Source organism: Myiozetetes cayanensis, unplaced genomic scaffold (genome assembly GCF_022539395.1).
Source record: "Myiozetetes cayanensis isolate MyiCay16 unplaced genomic scaffold, myiCay2020 scf2-11, whole genome shotgun sequence".
In the NCBI taxonomy this organism is placed as follows: domain Eukaryota; kingdom Metazoa; phylum Chordata; class Aves; order Passeriformes; family Tyrannidae; genus Myiozetetes; species Myiozetetes cayanensis.
Genome location: NW_026087411.1, coordinates 64,507,348 through 64,533,710, shown reverse-complemented (window position 1 = coordinate 64,533,710; position 26,363 = coordinate 64,507,348). Strand labels below are relative to the sequence as shown.

Here is a 26,363-nt window from a genome sequence, read left to right as displayed (position 1 = left end):
CAATTGCTGCTTCACATTTCAATTAAAATTCAACATGTGCCAACTTGCTGTTCTTCTTTTCGACTGATTTTGCCAGCAGTGAGAATTGTTTTGTGGAAACCTACCATCAAGTGGGTTAATTTCAAAATAATCTCTTTCCATTCTAATGTAAGCTCAATGTGTTGCTCTCCCTGGGACCACAAGCTGATGATCTGTCCAGTTTTCCTTCTTAATTTTTATTGCAGTACTCTTTCACTCTTCCATAGATTAAAATGCTATAGAAATGCCTATCATAGTGTTAGAAGTGTTGACTCAAGGCTCATCAGCTTTGCTGGCAATATAAAATAATGGGGAAGCATGAAATCAATAGATTTGAAATTCTTTTGCTAGCGAAGTAAAGGGAGGCCGAGGTAAAAACTCTTATTCCTATTTCTTTTGCATCAGGCTGTTACCACTTTACAACACTGTATTGCAAAGGAGGAGTTCATACAGGGTTGGGTACCTCCTGTGACCCTGTCCTACAATTCTGTTATTTCAACACTTAGACAAGACAACACCTAGGCAAAGATTACAGCAAAGTCGATTATTTTCAGTACAAGGCAACTATCTATTTCACTTATGCCCAAAGCTGTTGGTGCTTGTCAGCAGTTGTTTCTCTAGGTGGCTGGTGATGGCAACGTAGGTGGAAAGGAGTAAATATCTAGGGAATACTCCCCTAAGCATAAAAAAGTCACAAAACTGCAAACACACTGACTGCTTGCATCTAATGTTGATAGATTCAGCTGAAAAGGGAGAGGGTAGCATCAGTACTGACAGCTGAAAGTGCTCAAGAGCTGACAAAATCATGACATTTTTTTAAACCATTGTCTTTTTTTTATTTAAAAAATCTTTTAAAGGTAGGAGCCTGTAAAATTTACTTTGTGAGCTTTTTCTGTGACTAGATCCTCAAGCTAGATTTTAAGACACATAAAATATTGAGACACTTTTATAAAGCTGAATCAATCAGAGTTTGACAGGGACATCACCACCCTCTTTTCAAGGTTAGGAAAGCAGCCTTGGATCTGTTGCCCTTTAAACTGCGGTTTTAGTGCCAGAGAGTATTGGGAAATACTGTTCTGGGTTGGAGTGTGACATTCCCATTTGTGACAGGGAATGACCCAGTGTCTCCTGTCAGTCATGGTTTAACTGGAAATCTATGTTGTAATGTGATTTTTCTGTGTATCAGCTTGCTTGGTAATTCTTGTTTATATTTAAATCCACAACTGACATGAGACTTTTCCTTCATCCATCATCAGTTTAGCCTACCAAAGCAGCCACACAGCTCTTCTCATTGAGGTTTTGCAATCAGAGAGTCTCTGCTTCCCAGAGGACTTGACAGCTCTACAAAGCTTAAACGAAAGTTAGAGTCACATGGCAAAGAGATAATTGCTGGTGTGTGACTTGGGACTTATGGCATGAAAATCAAGACGAAATACAGGCAGGATCTGTGGGAAAGATGCTGAGGAACTTGGGATTGTCATAGGGAATGAGAAGTCAGCTAAGCTCACATAAAAGACAAGGAGTGAGAACAGGCTGGGAAGACCTGAAGGATGAAGATTGAGAATTGATCACGGAAAAATGAATAATAGCTGTAGAGGTAAATGACTTCACAGTTATATTTTCTGAATAGAAAAATGGAAATGTTAATGGAAAAACTGAAACAGAGAAGTGGGTGGCTTGACTAAAATGCCAACACAATCCAGCTTCAGAAACCAAATTATTTCCACATTGTGATGATCCAGGAGATAAAACAGAGGTCTCATTTCAGTCTGCAGATGTTTGAGTTTAGGTAAATTGTTTAAAACTATACTTCGACCATGATAGTTTAGCCCAGCGTTTAGGATGTCTCGCCTCATGAAAATTTGTCAGCACTGAGAATTTGCCAGTTGGAATAGTTGGTCGCTTTCTGATACTTTGTTTGGCTGGAAAGCAGAAAAAAGATTAGGGCAGGGAAATTGATTTTTTTACACATATAGGCAAAATTCCACTTGCTCATTCATCCAAAACAAGAAGCTGTTTTGATAAGTTACAAATTTAAATATTTTCCTCAGTTTTAACAGGAAGCACAGGCAAAGAGCTTTTATACAGAATATTCATGACTATTTTATGCCAACTTAATTCTTGTGCTTGAATGTGGTTATTTTGCTGCCCTCAGAATAACCAGGGCTTTTCTCCATCCTCTTGGATAAGAGGCTAAGAAAGTGAAGTTCTTAGAACTGGAAAGAAACTTTTCTTATTTTAATTCTGAGATGATTTCAGCATCTGTGTCTTAAGTAAGTAAAACTCACAACACTGCAACCTAACAGTTAGTCTAATAACTGCTCTGTGAGTTGAAATCCACTCCATTTTCCAGAGTCTTTGACTCACAGCCCCTTTTTATCTTTTCTCTTTTCTTTGAGTCTAGGGCTTGCAAAGATCATTTGCTGTAAAGCTCGTGGAAGATTGTTTTTGGCAAACAGGTTTTAAAGGCTGCCTTTCTGTTCAGTAGAAGGCATGACACTTGTGCTGACATAAGAGATATCACTAGGGAAACAAATGGTATAATGGGGCTAGTGTGTGACACGACAATTTTTCTTAAGTCTTTTTGCATATGTGATTACATATTGTATTATGTTTTTCCTATGTAACATTAGCTCATTTAGCATCCTGGTTTTGTAGGAAAACTTACAACTCTATAGCCAGAGACTACATTAAGCATCTGAATTTTGGGTGTGAGGATGAGGGATGTCAAGTGGCTAAAGCAGGTTGAAAGTGGATCACTTTTGCTTTTTCTAGACATAGACAAAAGGCTGGGAGATTAATTTTTCTCTCCATAAAATAATTTCCAAAAACAGGCAGTACGGAGAAGAATGTTTTTTCATAATTTTTTTTCCAATGATACCAGAGTTAAGTTGGCTATAAATAATTTTGTAGCTGACAGAACCTTTAAAACAAAATACATTTTCACAATTTTTGGTGCATTTTATGGTTTATCTTGTTGGAATATATATATACATACATTATTACAACTGTTGTTACTGCTTATTATTATTATTATTTCAGGGGTTTTTTTCAGACAAAACTTGAACTGACTGGTTATGTCATCAGATGATTTTCAGTCAAAAATGTAGAGAAGGAAGTGGACATTTTCATCAGGGAATAAAAAGTACAGGTAAAATATAATTTGACTTGGAAAGAGCTTTAGAATGGCAATTTAAGTCAGTGGAAGAAATTCAGTAATTGTTGTTTCCAAATATGTAAAAAAGAGAATAGGTTTTTATTCAAGCTGTTTTCACCAGTAAAATAGTGGGTTCTTCTGCAAACACGATTCTAAACCATTAAAGTCTGGGCCAGATTTCATAGTTCAGTAATAGACATAAAGAACAGAAAGTATCCAAAGAGAGACAATGAAAATTGAATTAGTTAATCATGAGTGTCACACAAAATTGGTGAAAACAGTTTTTCTTGTTTTGCTTCTGCAGTTATAATAATCTGCTTCTACATTGAAAATGCCAGTGAAGAAAATATATTGCTCAACAGTAAATGTTATCTGTTTGCTAGAGATAATTGTCTGGAAAAAAGTGTATGCAAAGTTTTGGTTGATTATCAAGAGCTGATGTTTTATCTTTTACAAAAACACTTGACAGTGTTTTTGAATATGAATTTCAGTGAATCTCTGCTGAGAAATATAACTCAGGTGAACTTCAGAGTTCTGTGATGCACAGTGATAGTTCCTTGCTGTCCTCCTTTAGACATCATGGGAAGGACTGGTTAAATCCTCAACATAATGCAAGTGAACAGATTTGAAAAATATAACATGATTTTATTTTTGTACCTTTCATTTCTCCATTGCATAAAAGCACTTTTGAAAGCAAGGAACTAAACTCTGGTCATTGAGTCACTATATTTCTTGAAATGAAACATCATTTTGCACTCAACAATAGACTACAGGGAGACTTGAGTACAAGAATAGAATTAGGGACAGAGAATCAGCTGGGAATTTAAACAGCTCTGTTCACTCTATCTTATCTGTAGGTGTTCTTGCAAAAATGGCCTAATTTCCAGATGTGATACAGATTTTATTGAGGTTCTGAAATACTTCTAGGCATTTTTTCCTTTTCCGTTTTTTTACCACTTGAGTTTTGAGAGCTGACCAACACTGGAAGTGCCAAGATATCTTGAGAGATGTTGCTGTCGAGAAATTCCCAGCTGGAACTCAGAAGTGTCGGGAATCTTGGAAAATAAGCAGTTCTTATATTGAATCTTCTCCCATTTGCAGACCTCAGAGGTATGAATCTCATTTATTCCAACGTAAGTCAGAAGTAATCCCACTGAATTCAGTAGGTGTAATGTAAGGTCAAATCAGTGTTAGGTCTAAATCCAGCCTTTAGAGGGCTGGATAATGTTTTGTAAAAATTATTTGAAATTCAGTCTGCCTATCCAAACTGAAAGTAAATGCAAACCTTTTTGAAGTTTTCCTGTTAGCTAGAGAGCTCAGTTTGATAGAGAGAAGAAAGCTAGAAGAAGTATAAATCTCACCCACAGTAATTTAAAAAAAAACCTTTGGGAAATAACATGATATTTGTGTTGTCATTTCCTCCTGGAGAAGTACAAGGTTGTTCAGGCAAATTATCTATTGTTCTTGGTCATCTGCATAGGTTTTATGGTAATTTTCCAGAGGTGAATATGGATTCAGACCACTGTTAGGAAATACTATTTGTGTTTTCTGATTAGCAAATCACCACAAAAATTACCGCAGCTACAGGTATCTAGGAATTTGTAAGTATTGTTACCCCCTCTACAGGCACTGGACATAGAGTAGTTTGGACATAAAGGTTGATGTATATTTCACTTAACCTTAGCTGCCAGTCAAAGCTCTAATAGTCAGTGAAAAGAGTAGCACTTTCACATGGTGGTTAATCCCAGCCTATGTTCAGATGGGGCAGAGCAGCTTTTGATATATTTGTCTTCCCAGCTGGATGACAGAGGAAGCCCTTACACTTTCTATAAATAAAAGGAGTAACAAAGCTCTTTGTTAGGAAACTAACCATCCTTGCTCCAAAAAGAAAGGAGAGAACTAGATGCAATGGAGACACTTAGGGTCTTTACAATGCTACAGAATTTCTGTTGGTGGGTCCTCAGACACATCAGAGCAGGTTAATGTAGACTCTTCTATACATTTCTCCTGAGAAAAGAAGTCTGGTATTTTTAGGATTGGTAAACAAAAGAATCTGAAACGTAACAAATGAAATAACAGACAATTTGGGAAATGTTAAGCTGTGTTACCTTTCAGTGTGATTTTTAATCTATTTTGCTCCTAGGTATTAAACAGACCTTTCTTGGAGAGGTCTTCCTTCTTTACACCAATGTGGCTATTTGGGTTAGTAAAGAGATATTCAGTGTTAGCAGCAGTAGCATCAGTCTAGCTATAGAAAAGAAGACACTGGACATTCTAATTATGGAAATATTCTGTCAACAACATAATAGACTCCGGTGGGTATCTCAGTTGATGACACAAGGGCATTTAAAAAAGATATTTTCCTATACTGGTGAAGAACTACTCTTTTTGAGTTAATAGCATATTATTTGTCACCAAAGGGGTCTGAACACTCTGGTCTAAATGTCAAAGTATTTTATCTAAATAGCTACCTTGCCTGTCAATCTCCATTAACAAACTTTCATGGTCCATAGAAGACTATGAGAGTGTAACACTGATGAAAATGTAAGAGATGCATTAGGAAATTAAAAAAAAAGTTAAACTATTCATATGTTATATTGTTATAGTATTTGCTTTGTACATATTTGTTACCAAACTGAAGAGAACATGTGACTATTGAAGTATAAATAAGATACCTTACTTTTACCCAATAGAAAAGTATGAAAAAAAAGCAATTGAATTTTGCTTCAGTTCATACATTACTACTTCTGTAAGACTTTTGATCAGCAGCCTATGACCAACACTCATTAGGAATTTCATAGGAATTCATAGGAATTTCATTAAGATGCAAGAATTATCAAAATAATCTGATTTTGCATTCCCTCCATTCAAGATCAGGACTGTTTGAGGTGCCCCAGAGTATATTCTGGGAATTTCATGCAGATATAGAGGTAATTTTGAGTGGATGGATTTGCTGTGGGTAGTTCTAGATTGTCTGGACTCTACTCAGAAAGCAGGCTAGGACACTGATTTGTTCAAGTGGTGTTGCACTGGTATGAATATTCCGTTGTTACCAACAGCATCTTCCTTTGATGGTTTGCATATTTCTATCTTTCAGCACTGATATAATATAGTGATATATACTGATAGAACATACTGATATAATCTTATATATGTGAGCACTGAGGCTGAGCCATCACAAATTGATACATTTTTGTTTTCCATTCCTAATTTTCATGGTCTTTTAGCTAATTTTAATTTGTGTGATCTTATCACTAAGTCCATAAGAATAAAATTTTCAAGATATGGAAAGAGATCAAACTTTCACTTACTTCAAAACATAATGTTTCCTGTATGATTTCTCCAGTAACTGTTTTTACACATCCCAAAGTATTCATGTTCATCTGCAAAAGCTGTTATCTGAGCCTATGCTCCTTATTTTTCTAACCTAACTAAATTAAATGACTTTTTTCAATGAACTGTCACTACATGAATTCAGGATGGATAAAATTTTCACTTAGGCCCTTTTGTAGGTAGGGATTGTAAATGAGTGTCTGAGTGCAGTAGCTGAACATCTGTATGAATGGGTAGTGCCTGTTATCTGCTCACTGAACCCCTTTCAGTTTGTCAGTGCTCCACATCACTTTAGTGAGTTCAGATATACTGTATTGCCATTTGGCAATTCCTGAGTCAGTGATTATATTTCTAAATACAGTTTTAGTGTTCTGCATGTGATCCTGTGCTCCACTTCATCCAAGGTCTTTCTGGATACCTCCTCTCAATACTGAATTTGATGCTAAGAGAATTTAAAAAAAAAAAAAAAAGAAAATGTTCAGGTTTTACAAGGTTTTCATGCTTTTAACTTTATTTCACTATTATTTTTTCCCCTACATTCTGCAAGTGGATTATGAGTATGTTGCAAATCCTTCATACTGAATTCATACTTTCCCAGCAGATGCTTAGAAGTATTTAATGCAGGTAAAAGTGTCCTTTCCCCAGGGTCTTTTTGTTTTGTACTTCTCAGGGTTGTTTTATTTCTGAAAGTGCAATGAAGCAGTAGTTATCTTCCAGCATTTTTGTTTCTCTTCGGTAAGCACAAGGGCTGATAGTAACCTTCTGTGCTAAACTTCTGATATGTCAAAAGATGTCTTATAATGCCTTTCATAGGGAATTATATTCACGAGTTGTTCCTTAAACCTAACTGGTGTAATTCCTTCTACATGTCACAGATGCATCTTTCTAAATGAGTAAAATTAATTCATTTCAATAACTACTGCTATACCTCTGTTTCTGTTTCTGTCACCAGTAAAGGTGTCTCTAGGTAGAGGTGGCAAAAATTGCTATAACAGCTTTAGTGTATAAGAGGCATTAATATATGAGGTTATTCTACAGCACTGATCCTATATGTAAAGAAGAATTTAGGCTTTAAAGGTTTCTTAGTCTAAATTTATTATATTGTAACTATGTTGATACACAGATATTGTATTGAGTGTAGCTGAGATTGTGTGAGAGAGAAATGGTTAATGGCTTAAACGTTCACACAAGGGCTCAAGGAACTCATCTCTGCTGATGAGCCTTTATGGACCCCACTCTGCTGATACAACAAGCATCTGTAACAACTTAGAAAGTGTCAAAAGACTCATGAAATGTCCTTTGATCCAGAATTACATTGTAAAACTTCCACGGGGAGGTACTGGGGGTGTTTCTACCTAGCCTAAGCATAATGAAAACCCATGGGACTTCTCTTATCACCATAGGTTTCTTCCCTCACCACCCAGGGCTCCTTCCCTCACCATCCTGGGCTTCCCTCTATGGATCCAGACTGCAACCATCACTTTGACAAGACTGGGACTCTCACCACTGAGAAGTCCACAAGAAGAGGATCACATTATGTTAGATATTAGAAAAAGGTTCTTCACTCAGGCAGTGGTTAGGTGCTGGAACAGGCTCCCCATGGAAGTGATCACAGCACCAAAGTTGATAGAGTTCAAGAAGCATTTGCATGATACTCTCAGGCACATGGTGTGACTCTAGGGGATAGTTCTGTGCAGGACTAAGAGCTGGACTCAATGTTTCTTGCTGGTCCCTTCCCAAAGACCATTCTGTGATTCTGTGTTCTGCTGAGATATAAAAACTAAGATAAAGAGGAAGGGGGTGCTCATTATTTATGAAGTTTGTCTTCCAGTGCAACTGCTACATATGCTTGTTGTGTTAAGAGCATTTCAGTTTGGCAGAAAAGAAACTCCCTCGTTTTCAAGCAAGTCCTCAGCAATCAGAGTGGCTGGGTGAGGCAAATTTCTAATTAGAACCAATTCAACACTATAAAGCCTATCTAAGTGCATCTATCAATAGTTGCACCAATACTATGGTTCACACTATAAATCTGGTCTTATTCATGATCACAGATTCACCAATTGCAGTTAACAGTTTCAATGCTATAAGTCTAGTTGAGTTCAATTCTTGTGAACACAGATTCACCAGTGGTGTGGTTTATTGGAGCAATAGATTATAGATTTTAGATTACCAGTGATAAATTCACTAGACCTACAAAATGTAGTATAATGCTATGCGCAAGTGTTTCTGGATACACTCCAATGCAGTTGGAGATACAAATCTTACCAAAGAGGTGTCCTTGCTTTGGGGAGGAGAGAGAAGAAAGCCTGTCAACTTGTCTGTAAGGTACTTGTATTCTCATCCTCTGCCACTGAGGATTTCAAATGCTAATTTATACTTTTGGGAGAAGTGGAGGTGAGACTGCAGTCAGCTTCTACCAATGCATTCAACTTTTTTGATATCTGTAAGCCCACAGTTTTCTACAATTTAATAATAGTATGGTGAGTTAATTGAATTTAATTTAATCAAAACTGAAGGATGGTAAGCATATGATGGATGAGAAGCCTCTTAAAAGGCTGTTCCAGATTTCACTACCTGACAGGTTAGAAACTAAAATTTTTCTGATCTCTTAATACCAGTTTACATCCCATTATATTCTATACTCTAAATTAAAGAATTCCTTTTTCCTCTCTTGTTTACCCCAGACCTACAGATAACAAATTCTTCCTTGTCTTCATTTTACTTGATTGAAAACAAGTCTGTTTCCTCTAAATGCACCTCATATGATGGGCTGGTCATTGCTCAGAGTAATATAATAATAAATAATAATAATGGCCAGTCTTCACGAGTGAAGATCCGGGGAAGGTCTTTCCACCTTCCAGCCTGCGCATTGGATTTTTTAGGTGAGACACAGTGTGCGCGGAACTGAGCCCACCCTTTAATCCTAAGGTTCATCTGCCGGGGCCAAGCGAGCTTGGACGGTGGCAGCGAGGTCCTTAGGACGTAGGTGGGTTGCCTTTAAGGGCTAACGAGCCCCACCTGCCCGGGAGTGGCCCTGACCGGAGTATACCAGTACTTACTCTCTGCAGCTTTTCTAGTCTGAGTTCCGTGTACCTAAATATGTGTTGTGAAAGCTGTATTTTCAATGAGCCATCACATGACATCACATTTACTTAATTCAACTAGAAACAGCTTGAATGAAATGCCTTTTAATCTCATTATTCACTGCTGCTTCTCTTTACTGGTTATTGATCTTGCTATGGTTTGCTAAGGTAACTATGTTTCTCTCCTCCTTTGGTTCTGGCTGATGCTAAAAATTCCTGTTACTTCTTCAGTTCAGGATCTTGTATTTTATTTTACCATTACATTTCATTTTCTTTATGTTTCAAGGTCATCTAGTTCTTTCTAGGTGTTATTAGAGTTATAACTCTCTATATTAGAGTTGAATAGATTAACCTCATGGCTTTGTATTATTGGCCAGTTTCTTAATTTGGTCATAGCTTTTGTGTTAAAGAAATTAATGAAATCAATGAAGTAATAGCAAATTTTAAAATATTTAGCAAAATTAGACAACAAGCAAATTTCTTAAAGGCTGCTTTTTCAAGGCAATGTCACATAATGTTCACTCCATATCTTTCAAATCCTTTATCTCTGTTCCCACCACCCATTCTGGCTGTGGTCCTACCTCCTGTATCACTGTAATTTCTGAAAATGGACAAAGTAATCTTCTCTGTAGCACAGTGGCTGAACTTCTTTCTGGCTGAACTTTTTGAGAAATACAACACCTCTGACAGGATATTAATAAGACTTACATTTGGCTTTTGTAACTTCTATCTCCATTTTAATAAAACAGATTATTTTCTGAGAGAATATAACTTTAGCAATTTCTTAACTTGATGAGCTACATTTACAACAGCAAGCAGATCTTCCATTTTAATTTAATGCAGAAAAATTCAATTAGTTATTTACACTTAATAACACTTAATGTCTTTTCACTTCCACCTCATGACTAAATTCTGTCCTGAAGTTGTCTTAGCTACTTCTGAAGTTTTCATGCTGAACAATTTTGTTCCTTTCTGCCTAATGTTTTGTTAAAGGATATATCTCAGCAGGCAGTTCTTGAATTGAAGTAGTTTTGTTCTGCAGTCTTCTGGGTAATACAGAACCCATCAGTCAGAATGAAATCAGTGTAAATCTCTGTGTTACCATGCAAATTCTAAATCCACTTAGCTGTGTTTTCTCTTTTCTGTTCATAAAGAGCAAACAAAATTTATTAAATGCATAATGTGTTACAGGCCCTTCAGAGGTCAGTTCAGCTAGCAGGTATACATTTAGAAGGCAATTCTGCACTTTCCTGAAGATATAGGTCATAGTTTAGCTTGAAGATAACAGATTGATATAACATCTCATCCAGATGTTATACTTATATTTTATCATGTTGTTGAGGTGATTTTAGTTTTTTTAGAGAATTTGTTTCCTGATAATGGCAAATAATGTATATGCATTTTGAGCTATTGTAGTGCGTTGACCCTGGCTGATGCCAAGCACCCACCAAAGCTGCTCTATCGCTCCCCTCTGCAACTGGACAGGGGAGAGAAAAAAGGGTTCATGAGTTGAGATAAAGTCTGTAAGAGAACAGTCACCAAATACCATCATGGGCAAAATAGACTTCAGCTGGGGAGAGAAATTGAATTTATTACTAAGAAAATAAGAGCAGGATAATGAGAATTAAAATAAATCTTTAAAACATCTTCTCCCCACCCTTCCCTCCTTTCTGAGCTCTACCTCATCCCTGCAGTGGTGCAAAGCTCTGCTCTGCCTCCACCTAAACAGGCAACAGAACCGGCTGGTTTTAGAAGCAGAAGTTTAAAAAGGAACTTAGTGGGTGCAATATGGTTGAAAACAGATAAATTACCTACTTTCTTATTAGATCTTGATGTTATTGGGCTGAATTTTTTTTTGAGTGATAGCTCAAAACATGTGAATAGATAAAAGAAGCCTCATGTTTTAATTATTTTAGAGCTGGAACGTTATTAGTTGTTTCAATTATTTCCTTTTTTGAGTTCAAAAAAACCATATTACTTAATAATATTCATATTTGATTAACTTTGTCTTGAAAACCATTATCACTGGCTCATTTTCCAGTAAATATATCTGAGTCTTGGAGGTTGAAATCACACCAAGCCTTATGATGTGAGCAAGAAATATAGAAGATATGAGTAGCAGCCTGCTTCCTACTTCCCATTAATAGAAATCAGAGGCTGTTTCCATAATTTAGAAGTGAAATATTCGTTTATTTTAAAACATTATGAATCCTGTGTGACAGAAACAGCATTAACTGTGTAATAAGAATTTGGTACATCTGGTACACTTGAATGATAAACAATAAAACTCTGTACTTGGGTGTCAGTCAATCCTGCCATAACCTTATGAGTTATTTCAAATATGCAGGACAGAAACTCCTTATTTCACCTGAAAATATTATCAATGCTCTTAACAATTAATAATTCAGAGCTGTTAATTCATACAGGTTATTTTCTTCTTTCTCTCTGCCTTTTCCTGGAGGATAACTGTCTGTATAGGAAAAAAGGTAAAATAGTTTTTACATTTACATATATTATGATAGGTGTTTCTTAGAAGACTGAAGGTCAAGAAAGTTGGTTTTGAAGACAGAGGATAAGATTAGAAGGACTTGCACTGGTTCTTAAATCTTCAGAAATTTTGGACCAGGTCCAACCAATGTTTTGTCCAGCAAAGAACCTGAATTCACCTGGCAACAGGCAGCATTTTGCTTGTTAACCATAGTGGGTTTTTTAGGAAAAATTAGTTTTGTTGATTGGTTGCTTGCTTGGTTGATCTGTTGGTTTTTTTTAAGGGAAGTCCAAGATGATGGGTGACTCAAGATCTTGATCATTATGGAAATTTCTGTAGGGGGACTGGAAGGTAAAGCTGAGTGAGGCTTATAGTCCTTATGGTAAGTTACAAAGTCCTTTGCTGGATTTCAGCCTTGACTGTAGTTTCTGGAGTTCTATTTTGTGTCTGAGACTATGTTGTTTTAATCCTTCTAAGTATATTCAGAAGACAGAAGGTCAGGTTATTTGAGGCAAATTATAATGGAGTGTCCTAGTCAAAATCAGTTACTTCTCCCTGGATATTAATATGTCCTGAAAAGTTCCTATGAGTGAAGAAAAAGAATTTTTCAGTAACTTGTGTTAAAAATCAACTAGTCATGATTACACTTTATCAAATAAATGAGAGCATGCCTATTTGCAAAGTGTGTTTTCCACTACCTCACAGTGTAATCTTAATTTTGATCTTTTTAATTATCAAACAGTTTTTCTTCATCCATAAGCTCATCTCTATCAAAAATTAGATTAATTTAGTGAGAGTGATATATGATGTGAAGGGCAAGCAGAACTGCATATCATTTGAAAACTTATTCAAATTTGAGTCTGTAATGTCTAATCAGTTTTCTAAATAGTGAAAGATGAATGATCTTTGTTAATCTTCGAGTGTGAGTTGTCTAAAATTTTAATTTCTTGTTTTCTCTCATGAGGTGTGCTTGCTTTGGAAGAGTTAAGCTTCACCTTAAGAGAATATGTCCTTATCCACGCACACACATACAAAATAGAAGCCTACAGTAGCTCAGGCTATGAAAGTAATGGAGCAGAATGCTGTACAAAATGTGAAGTACCTCCTTAGATGGCACACTTTTGTCTCACGATGGAAACACTGAATGATGCAGAGAGATCCCTGCAATATAAGAATGAGCATAAACCTTCTATTTATAGGACAGTCATAGCATGACTAATGTGGTTTTAGTTCTGGATGCAGTGTGTACAGCATCAAAATTACTTATAATGGGTACATAAGCTTTAAAAGCACTTCTCTGAAATTACTAAAGAACAGAAAGCCATCCAGGTGAATTTCAACATAATTTCAACAGAGATTCATCATACTTCCAGTTGAAAGAGGAAACAAAGTTTTCTTCAGTGTGTGAGAAGAGTTAATGAAAAGAGCTCAATTACTAATATATTTCCATTCCTTAGAACTTTAAGACTTCAGTGTTGAACACAACCAGAGAAGGTATAATCAGCTATTGCAATGGATAGGGTACATGGCGGAGGAAGGGTCCAAAACTTGCATGGAACTTTTCCTGCAGCTCTGAAAATCTTGCCTATGAAGTTACAACCAATCTATAAGCCCATCTTGCTCCTGGGAAAAATCCTCAACAAACAAGATGTATTTCTGTAAACAAAAAGTCTTAGCTCTGACAAATGTTGTGAAAACCTATTTTATTGAAAAAAATCTTACCCAGGCTGCTGTCAGCAGTCTATAGACTGCACAGGCTTGCTGTAGAAGGTGCAGGTTTGAGACCTGTCTGTTTTAATTAGTTGCTTCTGGGACTGACTTTTTCTACTAGCAGCTTGGGGAATATATACTCCCTTGTTTAAGGATACTTCATGGAGATATAATAAGCCAAGCGTGCTTATTTAATTAGCTGTCCTGTAGTCTCCTAACATCGTCAAAATTAAGCTGAATGCTTGTGCCTGGCCTTAATTGGGATATGTGTGATCAAGACTGGACACAAATGAGCTGGGCCAATGAGCAGAAGCTGATAAACTACGTTGGAGTTTTCTAATTGGAAGAATAGAAATTATTGTACTCATGAGTGACAGGCCTCAAAGCTATCCTACAGTGAGACCACTATTTTGCAAAGTCCACATGCAATGTGTGAATCTTATTATCATTCTGCATTTTGCCTTTAAAATAAATAATATGAAGAAGACAAAGACAATTTTACCATTTTCTAGCTTACCTGTCTATGAATCTCCCTAAGTGTCATGGGATGGACAATGATAAACTAAAGAGCACCACTGGCATGTGAAGAGCTTATGGATATAATAGCAGGGATGACCCAGGTTGGTGAGACTAGTTGTTTAACCCACAGTGTGATTCATAAATATTTGGGAACCAAGTAAGTAATTTGTTACATTCTTTTGGACATTTGTATATCAGAGAAGCCAACGTAGAAAATAACCATGACTTATGTGCTGTGTTGTGAAATTTTATTATAAAAAGTGCTTTCAAAGAATGCTTAGTTCCAGATGTATCCTCTGCCATCAAGATAGAGAGGAGTTTGAACCCTTTGCTAAGACAGCTTTTCCACCATACTCTCAGGATTTCATCTCTGATAAGAGAGGAAAAACTTGGAGAAACTCTCAGATACATATTTGGCAGTATATCTAGGAATGGTTTGGGTGGGAGAGAGAAATAGCTCATCAGCACGACGTGGAAAGCTATTATGAGAAGCAGTCAGACCCAAGCATCATTTAAAGTTAATGAAAATTAAAAACTCCTCAAAGTAAAACTAATAGGAAAATTTTCAACAAGAAAAAACAAGTACATATTGAAAGTCATGTCTAGTAACCATAAACAATAGCCAAAAAGAGAATAAAAGAAAGTTTTCTAAAGCAGAAAGACTCTGCTTAATTTTTTTTTCAACTACAGTATTGCCAAAAAAACATAAACACAGAATTTTTTTTCTTCTTCTCTCACCAAAAAATATAAGCAAATGAAGGCATAAGTAATTTTCAATGTGTTTTAAAAAGAGCTCCACTTGATACAAAAGGTTATCTTTGAGAAAAGAGGCTTTGGAGGAAAGAACTCAGTCCAAATGTTCACAAACGACCCTACAGACTAAAATTGAAGGATAATATAAAATAACTGCAGAAAACATTGATGCACTGTTGAGCACTGGAGAAGGAATCTTCTCCAGAACAATGGGAAACATAACTCCGAATCACTCCTGAGTACCTAACTGGTCTGGAAAGGTTTTGGTCACAGATCTTAAGTACTAAAGAGGCCAATAAGTGAGGCTATACACAGAAAGTGTTCCTTTTCTTAAAGCACAACCATTTGAAAGAACTTTCTTCATCATTCTGTTGATGCTTGCCTCTGCAGCATAAAGCAGAGGTCACTTGCTGTTAGCTGGACCAGTTCAGAGTTAAAAAGTAACCTCTAAAATAAAAATCTCCTCATCTCATTTTTAAAAATGGATAGACTCCACAACGCCATTAACCTCAGACTCAGATTGGCTTAATTTCATCATGCTTATTCTTGCATTGTTCAATTTGTATTGCATATAACAGAGGTGAATAAAAGAAATGAATGGCAACTGCCACTTGTCCTAAGCCTGATAAACTATTTGAAAGCCTTTTGTGGTGCGAGTAAAGTTATTTCCATGGCAGACAACAGAAATATGTTTACACCCTTGTAAAATAACCTGGGTAATTTAGAAGCATTATTAACAAACAAAGGACCTCAAGGATGGATTATTTGAGTTGGTCTCACTAGAGTTATATGAATATGAATGACACTTTCTTCCTGAATATCCTGAGATGTGAAATGCAACAACAAACTTTCTAAGCTGAACTACTTAACAAGTAGGTCTTAAAATGTATAAATCAAACCCAAATGTTATAAAAATCAGTGTGAAAGCACATTGTCCTAAAAGAGATCTGTTGATGAGTTTTCTGACCTAGATGGCCTCATTTGTACTCATACAATACTGCTCTCCTGAGCATGTAAGGTAAGCACTATGCTCAGAAACTTAGTTCACGTTAGCATTGTAACAACAGCAAGTTCAGCTGATGGAGGTTCAGCAGTAAAAGGCAAATGGGAAGCTAGAAAAGGCAGATAATTTATGTGGGGACTCTCTGGTGTGAAAATAGTTAAGGGATTATGTAAAGCTTTGGACACAAATTTCCAGGGATTGGTCTCTTTCTGGTTTGTAAATATACACACGTTATATAAATATCAGTCCTGGTAGAAACTATGTGTTAAAGATTTTCTTTGCTTTCCACAAGCACAGTCTTGGCAACTCAAATGCACAAAAAATGCAAATGGACACAGGGATTTGAAAGTAGCTTTCAAGCTGAAATGTAAAATTTTTCAGGATCTTCTTGGTTCTACCGGTCTTCTGCGTTGTCTGTATTATTTCCTTCACTTTCCCTGGGCCAAAGGGGTAGTTGGTTTATGCTGATGGAAACTGGCATAAGTCAGGGCTAGATTAACATGGTGACAGGCTGCTATGTGTGCTGCTCCTGGCTGATAGCTATTCTGGCATCATCATGCTGAGTGATGTGCAACGTCAGTTTGACACGATAAGCCTACAGCTGGGAGAAAAGTAAAGCTCTGAGGGTGGATCCCAGATACACCAGTAGCATTTCAGTGCTCTGAAATGGCATCCATGATAGTGAGCTGATTGACTGAAAGGCCAGACGGGGTTTTAATTGCATTACTGACAAGTTGATAAAAAAAAAAAAAAAAAGGGAGAGGGAGAAACAGGGAAATCCACATGGAACAAATGTGTTTAGTCTGTTCTTTAGCTTATAAAGCTTTCAAATTTAAAACTTCTTACCAGTTTAGCTTTCTACAGGATCCCAAAGAAAATAAAATATAGAGTTCTAGTCAGATAGATTTTGCCTTGAATAGCAGTGTATTTGAGTGCTGTATACTGTGAGTTACAGGCAAGTATGTTTTCAATAACTGAATAATCTTGAACTTTACGTAAAGTTTTAAACTTTATAACAAATGCGTTGATACATTGGCAGTTAAACAAATACATTCCAGTTATCATCATAACCATTTGAACTGAGGACTACAGATTATCATGCCTAAAATTATCCTTTCATGGCCTAACTAAGTCAGAAGTCTCTTCAGTAAATATTAGGTGAAGTTATATGTATATGCATATATATGTATATTCTTTTTAGTTCTGCATGTCCAAGAGCAGGATTACAATATCCAAGTTAATCTACATAGGACAATCTGCTGTATTCTTTTTGTGCTGGATTTATGTATCTTATGCATGCATAAAGGGGCAAAATTGTGAAAAGAAATGTGCTAATCTCTCAAACTAGTAAAAGAACCAATTGTCTTTTTTTTTAATCTATCTGTCTATCTATCTATCTATCTATCTATCTATCTATCTATCTATCTATCTATCTATCTATCATCTTTCTCTCTATCTCTGTATCTCTATTCTATCTAGATATAAAATAACTCATAAAACTATGTTATTATTGTAATAAAATTTCTGCTGTTCCTAACACATTCCATTAACAGTCTCATGTTTGTTCTACATAAGCCTGATACAATGCATTAAAGAGCATTAATTTTAATTACTTCACAGACGTGTGATGACTTACTCCCCCTCATTATAGGAATATATAGCAGAATCTTGAAACCATTGTGTATAGAATGTACAAATATTTAGTCCTTATTGCTTTTGTGACCCCTTAGGATGTATCATGTCAAAGGACTGCAAACAGATCAAAGATATTAATTTACACTGCAAGACATTCTGATATTTATGGTAGTGCAATTCAGGGGAAAGGCATCTTCAGGGATATTATCTATGCTGTTTTTGTTTATGGTAAGGAGGCTGATAATCAAATGCATGCACACAAAGTTGATACTGTGGTCCCTGTCTGGTTCATACATCAAAATCCCCTTGGGTAGAGGAGACAACTGCACAGGACTGGCAGATGTAATCTGGGTTCTGTGACTTTCTGAAAGAGAAGCTAGGTGCCAGATCAAGCCAGGCAACTTGGCAGTAGATGACAGCTGATGTACCTACAAGGTAGAATTCAGTTAGAGATTCAAACTTCTAAACTTCTAAACGTCTTTGCACAAGCAAGTGCCAGACTCCTACTAGAGCCAACTGAGCACTTGTCTGTAGAATAATGGACATCAACGTTAGGAAAGGGTTTCATAAAAAGAAAACGTGTAGGTCAAGTTAGGTGATTTTATGCTCTACTCTTCTCTTGTGAGACACCATCTGGAGATTTGAGACTGATGATGTATAAGTAGGAGACACAAGCTCCTAAAGGAATTTACACTGAGCTTAAGACAAAATAAGAAAAATAAGAAAATTTCCGTTCTGGAGAAATGTACAGGAGAAAGCTAATCATCTAGCTATTATTTGGAAAGAAGCCTATCTTTCTATGTACTCTCCCCATCATGCTTTTGCCATGAAGAAGAGATTGTTTTTCCCTTCTGTAGTGTTGAATCGCAGAATCATGAAATCATAGAACAGTCCAGTTTGGAAGGAATATTGAAAAATCATCAAGTTCAACCTTTTGTGGGAAAGGAAACCTAAATGAGATTGTCTGGAACACTGTCCAAATGTGTCTTGAAAACCTCTAGTGATGGAGTCTCCACCATGACCCTAAGAAGGTTCTTCTGGTGAATGACAGATCCTAATTTAAGAATTTCCTTCATATACCAAGATGAAACCTCTCCTGGTGCACTTGTACTTGTTGCCTCTTATCTTCTCCATGTGCCACCTCTGAAAGAAAGCCTCCATCCTCTTTGTATCTGCCCTTAATGTGCTGGAAAACTGTGATGAGATCTTCCCTTTGCCTTTATGATTGTGCAAGTCTTATTTTTCCAAAGTTACTGAAACATGAATGGTATTGAATATGTTTCACTTTGACAACCGTTAAGTTGAAATAGGAAAACAAGCTAAAAAAATTGACAAGTCAACCCTCCCCCCAGCTCTATATAGATACTAAGTTTCTTCATTGGTATAGTTTGGTTCCTTCTGGAGAGGATATATTGAGTCACATTCTTTCTACAAGTTATAATGGGATAGCCTCTCTCCTGGAATTTCCACTGCATTCTCCTTGTAGTTTAAATTGCATAAAAGGAAGGTATAAGAAAAAATCTTTCTCTCTGTATGTCTGTTTATCTCTCTATCTCTCCTTTTGTTGTTATTCCAAATTAGTAAGAAGACACAGAGAAGAAGGGCTCACTTAGCCTCTGTATAATCTCCATACTGTGCTCTTCAGCTTTTGGTGAGAAACTACAACTTTATGGACTGTAATATAGAGTTGTGGTTTTCTCTTCATGGTCAGCATTGTTTGTAGAAAGGAAAATCGTGTGGATTTTTTCTTTACTGCCAATATCCCCGAGGATTTTGTTATATTGCATGTTGGTGGGACAATAATGCTCCACATTAAATGGTGTGACAGGAATAACTCCAGTTTTCCGGCATACTGAAGCAAAGAGAGTGCAGAAATTCATTGTAATTATGAAGAACTGATCTATCCTGATGGGGAACATGGTGAGAGTAATGCACTCTTCTAAGTATGATCTCTTTTTTGCACTGACCTTTGGTCAGAGAGCCTTTTTACACTTATGGAAACAAAATTTATCTGAAAAATTTCCTAAATAAAAAAAAAAGAAAAAAAGAATGTATTCCAACAGTATAACACTGCCAGAGGCCTTCTTTGGTAACATCATTAAACACCCATCAAACTCTGCTCAGGTTTGAACACCGAAGTCTCTCTTTTCTGCTTGCCTCAGGCCTTGACTTTACCCTCTCTTCCCACAGAATACATCAGACAGGGTTGTAACAAAGGACAAAGTTGTATTTTAGTGTAGTCTGAGAGAAGTCAATACGATAAGATTTGTTATCAGTGCACATTTATTAATGTTGTTTTCATTTTTCACTGCAGGAGTCAAGCTGGAGTATAGATACAAAACTCACATTTAGACAGGCACCAATTTGATGCATCTTGCTATGTTCAGTTCTTTGATATGAAAGCTAGTGTTATTTATAAAACAAGACACTTAAAATTGAGACATTAATACATATAAATTGATGATATATTTGTTTTTCACATTTATTAGTGAAATTGCTTTTCCTATATGCATATCCTTGATCTGTCTCTTTCTTTTCCACTTGATGTTGTGATGGGGAAAATGATAAAAGTTATGATGGTGTATGGCTCAGGGAATTTTTAAAAACAAACTTTAAAAACTGAAATCAGAGTGTTAGACCAGAGACAAAAGAATTGACCAAACACTTAGTGCGGAAGAGTGCTGGTAAAAAGTAATGAGAGGGAAAAAAATAGAGGATAATTTCTAATCCTTGTCATATGCTGTTTAAACACAAATTACCCTGAGGCAAAATCTTTCTTGTGTTTTCATCAAGAAACAGACAGATCACACTGTAGCTAACTAAAAATAAGATGAACTGTCTTTGTGTGTGTGTATGTCAAAGAGAGAGACCTTGCACTTAATTTAGAATATTTGCATGAGGACAACTCTCCAAAGTACTTCATAAGGTAAGTTAAGCTTCCCAACATCACTATGAGTAATCAATATCTTCATTTTTCACAAGGAAAAATGGAAAGTCAATAATTCAGAGTCTATCTTCCAGGGTCCAGAAAACTGTAGCAAGCCATGAGTATAATTTCTTGTGTAGAGATCTTAAGTTTCCAGATTTATGGATTTTAAACATAGATTTTTCTTTGATAGGTTTTTGAATGTTAATAAAATCTGTCTTCAATGTGTTCTTTGGGAGAGAACTGTTAAAGATGAAAATTTCAAAGTCTTCTTAAAAATGTATTTATACCAACAGAAATATATACACACAACTAGATTCTGGGAATATGCCATCAACTGCAAGCTTGTTTATGCAGAGAAATTTTTCATAGTAGGATCTTGTCAGGATAAGAATAATAGATTAAAATATTGCTCTGTTTATGATGGGGAAAACAAAGAAGAATTTTATGTAGCTTCTATCCAGTTGATTGGTCATCCTCTGGTACAGTAAAGATCTGAAAAGATACTACTAAACAGTAAAAGCTTCTCTTACTTTTATTAATATAATATTTTTGTATGTCATTTAGTTTTGCTGTCTACTTCTAACTTCCTAAATTAGTTTCAAAATGGTGGTGTTCAGTAAAATAGAAATGAGAAAGCAGTAGTAACTGAAATCCATTGCTGAGTATCAAAATAATCATCAGTTATTTTTTTAACAAATCATATGTTGTCATTTGGTGATTCTTACAAGATGCTATAAAAAATTGTTCTTCTACCTTTAAAATTAAATAATTTTGATATGACCCTGAGTTTAAATAGGGTTAATGAAGTCACTTTAACAAACATTATATTACAGGGGAACTGTTTGAGTGATAGAAAGCTTGAACACAAAAATAAAATTGACTGTTTGGGATGAGGATGGGGAAGACATTCCTAAAGCCTGCCAGTTTAATTTTTGAACATATAAAAAACTGGATATCTGAAATGGTATAATTTTCCTGAGATACCTAATGCAATATTTCATTATGTTTAGCCATTATTTTATAGTGTTCCAAAACACGTAAGATTTTGTTTGACTCTGTTGACCTCTGTCTGGCTTGGTCCTGATAGAGTGGTCTGAAAAACAGAATTGTTTTTATTATCTGCTGAAAATATATTTTACTCTGCAACCTTAAATCCTTTTTGTGTCTTTTTCTGTCTTTTGTTATGTCAGTACTTATGCCCAGTGAATTATGAATAAGTACTAGTGTACTGAACATAAAATTTCAGATGCTACTGACAATCCATCTATGAAATTAAGTAAATTTATCACTTTGGCTACTGCTCTTGAAAAGTTATGATGAAGTTTGAATTACTTTTGTCTTTTTTATTGAAAATTTTACTTTTAAACTATTCTTCAAAATATTCTTTTGAAACTCTTTATATTTCTAATTTTTATCTGATTATTCTTGACAAAGAAATGAAACTAACCTTACTGGAACATTCACATATGTAGTTTACTTTCTACATTTGTTGTTTCCTTAATGTGTATGGTTATGTGATCATGTCATCAACTTAAATATATTCTCTGAATATGACATACAGTGAATATAGATGGCATCTCACTATTAACAGTCTTGTGACAAGAGCCTTATGAAGGCTCTTGTAGTCAAATGTTCCACTTTTACCCTACTTTTAAAAGCAGTTGATCAGTCCTCAAGCAGCAGTTTCAAAGAGGATTTTCTCTTTGTTAATCAAAATATCTGACCCACTGAATCCAAAGCTGTATGACTTTAAAAAAAATTGCAATCTAAAGGGTTTCTAAGTCAAGGGAGGGAGGCAAAGTCACACAAAATCAAGGAAAACCATCTGAGCTTTCAAGCCTATGTGTATTTCAGAGGTCTTACCTCACACCAGCTCTAGTCTGGCCCCATGGCAGCTAGGGTTTATTAGGAGGGCTTCAACCTATATATTCTAGTTTCATCCAGAAGGAGAACAGTTTGAGCAGTGCAATATCAATTTCAGTATGAAATGAAAAGTGATGAAAGATGAAGAAGTTCAATTCAAAAGTGTCATCACAGTCTGAAAAAATACACTCTAATGCAAATAAGGATGAAGTCTGCATTACATCTCTTGAAGAGGTACCCAGGAATATGATAAGCTCTGTGGTAGTGGTCCCTGCCCCATGCTCCTGCTGCAATGGAAGAGCTTACAGTGCAGTTCTGCTACCTGGAAATAAAGAATTTAGCCATTGATTTCTTATCTCTTTTTTAAATATTATGGCCTATTTCACAAGTGCATACTGAAGAATTTTGTATGCTTTTCAAGTTCTGTTTTCAGAATCATAACAACAGAAACCTACTGAAAAGCCACTGCCACTTTGTTCCTCTACTCCTTATTTCAGTGCTTCCTGTTCTTTCACTATCTTTGCCTCCTCAGTAACTACCTACTCTCCATTTGACCACTTTATTGTTTGTCCCTTTCTCCTTATTTCCCTACTACTTCTTTCAAACTAATTCCTGTTGAGAATTTTATTATTCTTTGTTTCTTTTCCTTCAGTCCTATTCCTAATCACAGCTTTCTAAAATTTCACATAGCATTGTCACTTAGTTGTGCTCACATTTTACCAGACAGAAGACAAATTTAGCTATCGGTAGTTACCATAAACAAGTTCTTTTGCTTTTAAATATGGAAAGTGTATTAAGCATTTTCTAAATTCTCTGGAACTTCTAAAATAATTGCTAATTTTTTTGTAAAACCAGTCAAAGTAGTGACAAAAGATGTACTTTAAATTCTTGGGCATATACATTTTCTGGCCTGCTGGGTTGTACTTCCTGAAATTTTCACCTTAGCTAAGGTGCTTGCATAAGTTACTTTCACCTGACTTTAACACTCTCTTCTGATACATTTCATCTCATATCATTTGCATTGTTGGAACTTTCAATACATATCCCATTCCTATAAATTAGTGACTGCTGGAGCTTAGATTAATGAACTCTCATTAGTTATTTCCTTCCCATTTTGTTTCCTGTATAAATTTGGAGATGATTGCTAAAATAAATTACTTGTACAGTCAGTGGCTTTAAGTGCTTTTCTGTTTCCTGCTGTGGTGAGAAGTGCCTCATTCAATTGTTTCAAAATAAAGGCCTTAAGTAACTTTTCTCCTTTTCGAGCATCCTCCTCCATTACAAACTTTACTGAAGCTAAAACTTTGATTTGTAGTATCATTTCTGTACATTAGGATTTACTGCAGAGGGTTTTTTTCTGAAAAAGTTATTTCTCAATAAGTTACTGCTTTAGTTACATGGTTCTGGAACAAATGGCAAATGCAATTTCTAATATCCTTGTTGAATGAAATGTGCCAGTTCTACAAAACAGCATCAAAATCTTTTTCCCACTTATTTTTGGGATAAAATGTGGAGTACTCTGTATTACAAGCAGTGCTACCTCCACTATAATAAGAAGAATGATTTTGCTCTTTCAAACCCAGGGCTATATTGAAAAAGAATTACTGTCATTTTACTTGAAAAAAATCCTGCAATTTCAGACTGTATTGCAGATCACAAGAACAATAAAGCAGAACAAAGAAGCTCATAATGAGAATTTTTTTCCTCTCTGGACTCATCATGTTTACACAACATGTTGCCAAATGCAGAATATTGCATTTTCAAGTATGTATGTTTTAAATATTTATGGATAGAGAATAATTCCTTTTAGTAAGAGATAAAAATGATTCTTGATCCTTTAGCACATTGCAGTTATAAAACCATTATTCAAATTCATTAGGTTTTCCAACTGTTAAATGAAAAACTCTGCAAAGGCTTTTTAAATCTTATTGAAATATTTCTAATACAGATGATCAATTCTGACAGGTTTATGAGATTTGAGTGGTGGCAGGTGAAAAATCTGAAAGTAAATTTATATTTCTGTAATCATGAGCCTTATCACTTGAGAGCATGAAAGCAAACATTTAAGGTCAGTTTGGATGGGACTCTGAGCAACCTGATCTTGTTGAAGATGTCCCTGCTCATTGCAGGGAGGCTGGATTGGATGACCTTTAAAGGTGCCTTCCAACCCGAACTCTTCTGTGAAACTGATGGTGTGAACAAAATTTTGATGGTCAGTGTTTTCTAAATAAATGCAGTCACGGGAATGCTAAAATAGTTAAGTTGCTTTTGATAAATTATAGATTGTCCTTTTCACATAGTTTTCAGATTTCCCTTTGGTATTTTAATAAGACAGTTGCATATTGTGCTAGGAATTTCACTCATTTTCTGGCTCATTATTTATTCTCTGACCTATCAAAGTTATGATTTAGGTGACTTTCTGATATGAAAAAGAATTTAAGAGGAAGAGATTTTGACATTGCTACAGAATAATTAAGAAAAGGTTGGTAATATTGAATAGGGCTACAAGTGATTTACATTTTTTTTTTTAAATTTGTCCTCACTTTGGATATGTTGTGTATAAGTATTAGATGTGATTACAACAATATGGTGAGCAGCAGTAATGTAATAACACACAAAAAAAGGCCAGTTAGCTTTTTATATTTGCCCTAATTTCTCCATGATGTTGCTAAGATCTGCCTTCAGTTAAATGCCTTTCTTTTCTTTTGTTTTGGATTCTATTTCACAGAATCACAGAATATGCAGCTGGAAGGGACCCGTAAGGATCACCGAGTCCAACTCCTGGCCCTGCACAGGACAATCCCTGAGAGTCACACCATGTGCCTGAGAATATTGTCCAAATGCTTCTTGAATTCTGTCAGGCTTGGGGCTGTGGCCGCTTCCCTGGGGAGCCTGTTCCAGTGCTCAACAACTTTCTGGGTGAAGAAAGTTTTTCTAGTATCTAACCTAAACCTCCTCTGAGACAACTTCAGGTCATTCCCTTCGGTTCTGTCACTGTTTGTTTTGTTGGGTCTGTTATTCTTTATACCGGTTAGACTGAGTTTAAATTTAACTGAAATTTAATTTTGTTTAAAAACTGCTGTATTCACCTCAAAATAATTTTGTTATTCCATCATAGTGTTGTTTTGGAGCCTGTTTCTTCATGCTGATACTTCTGAGATGTTCTGTGAGGGACTCCACTGATTTTACATAGGCTTAAGAGGCAAACCTACACACTAGGCTTTAATACCTATCTCCTTTTAATTTGTATTAGATTTGGGATATTTGTAGGCTGTTTTGGAAAAAAAGAAGAAAGAAAAAAAAAAGATAGCAGTTTTACAGAAAACAAGAAAATGCAGGGATTTTGTGAACAAGAAAAGCTCCCTAGTGACCATTGCTTCGGTAAAACTATTTTTCTACAAATGTGGTCTTTTCATCATGGCTATTTCATAATTTTTTTTAATATCATGATAAAACATCACCCCATTAAGATTTCAAATGCAAACATTCAGCTCTAGTAACAAGTAATTAGCTCTCATAACAATGGAAACTAAAAATTACAGGCAGCATAAATTGCTTTAAACTCAACTAGCCTATTTTTTTTAAGTTTGCTCCAGTATTAAAGTTTCTCATTACAATTGAAATTATTTTAATGTGACATATTGAATTATAATTAGTATAATTACAAATAATAAAATATTATTCAAAGACTGTTTATTCAATAGGACTTGTTCCCATAGAAACAAGGAGAAAAAGACTCAATTTATTCAGGTTTCATGGCAAATAAATATTCTTCTATCGTGAATGTTTAATGCTTTTACATTTATATTTCACAAGAATATCACAAAAAATCAATAGGCATCTGTATATAGGATATTTCCTTTACTCTTTAC

General features: G+C 35.5%; 1 long non-coding RNA gene across 1 annotated transcript; it reads left to right on the top strand.

Moving 5' to 3' along the window:
• Nucleotides 1-1,296: 1,296 nt before the first annotated feature.
• LOC126640347 (uncharacterized) lies at nucleotides 1,297-25,606 on the top strand. The gene is made up of 3 exons (XR_007629002.1): nucleotides 1,297-1,615; nucleotides 12,363-12,461; nucleotides 25,220-25,606. It is a non-coding gene; the product is annotated as an uncharacterized LOC126640347 (long non-coding RNA).
• The last annotated feature ends 757 nt before the right edge of the window (nucleotides 25,607-26,363 follow it).